Below are 961 nucleotides of genomic sequence, written 5' to 3' on the forward strand. Positions count from 1 at the left end.
GTCATCATTATACACAGCAGCACCAAAAAAAAAAGCAACTATTCAAATGAAAATAGTAAAAATATTTTTTTATGAAGATGTTTTATTTAAAAGTGTGATTTATTTATTTAGTCACACTTTAAATAAAGACAACACTTTTATATCATATTAAAATCTAATCATACAATCCATCATCAAAAAAAAAAATTTCATACAAAGACAATTACAAAATCTTTATGATAGTATTCAAAAAAAAAATCATCATTATACACAAGTAATAATACTCAACCTAACAATTTGATGTGTTAGTAAATTAATTGGTTCATTTCCTAAGTTTTACTAGTTTGATAAATATAGCTAAAGGCCTATTTTTTCTGTTTTCTTTTTATAGAATGAGGGCCATAAATACAATAAAACAAATTCTAAGGATATAGAAGCTAAAACGTCATAAAAAGCCTTTTTTTTTTGTTATGTTGTTAGCTTCATATAAATTTTGTCTTTTATTATATATTCCTTTGCTCTTCTCTCTGGCTCATCTTACAACGCGCAAATTGCGTAAATTCTTTTTGTCCTTCACAATGTTTTTAGTTTCGAAAATGTTTTGGTAACCAAAGAAAATCAATCAAAAAAGTCATAATTTACTTTATTTAGTATTTATTAATTGTTGCGATAATTAATAAATGTTAAATAAAGCAAGTTCTGACTTTTTTTTTTGTCTTCCTAGTATTACCCAGTTAGTTTAATTTTTATTTTCCATTTTGGCTTTCATGAAATATCGTGTTCAAGTAGAAGCATATATACAAGATTTTAATATTTTATGCTATCTATGACACCAATTCTTCCTATCCGGTGATGGTGAAATTTATGGTAATGGTTGGATACTTGGATGATACAATAAATTTGATATTGATTCTGTTTTTGGAGCCATGAAATATTTTTATATTATTCAAGCAACTATAAAAATATTGATGAATTATTTATA

This window comes from Arachis ipaensis, chromosome B02, assembly GCF_000816755.2.
Source record: "Arachis ipaensis cultivar K30076 chromosome B02, Araip1.1, whole genome shotgun sequence".
Taxonomy (NCBI): domain Eukaryota; kingdom Viridiplantae; phylum Streptophyta; class Magnoliopsida; order Fabales; family Fabaceae; genus Arachis; species Arachis ipaensis.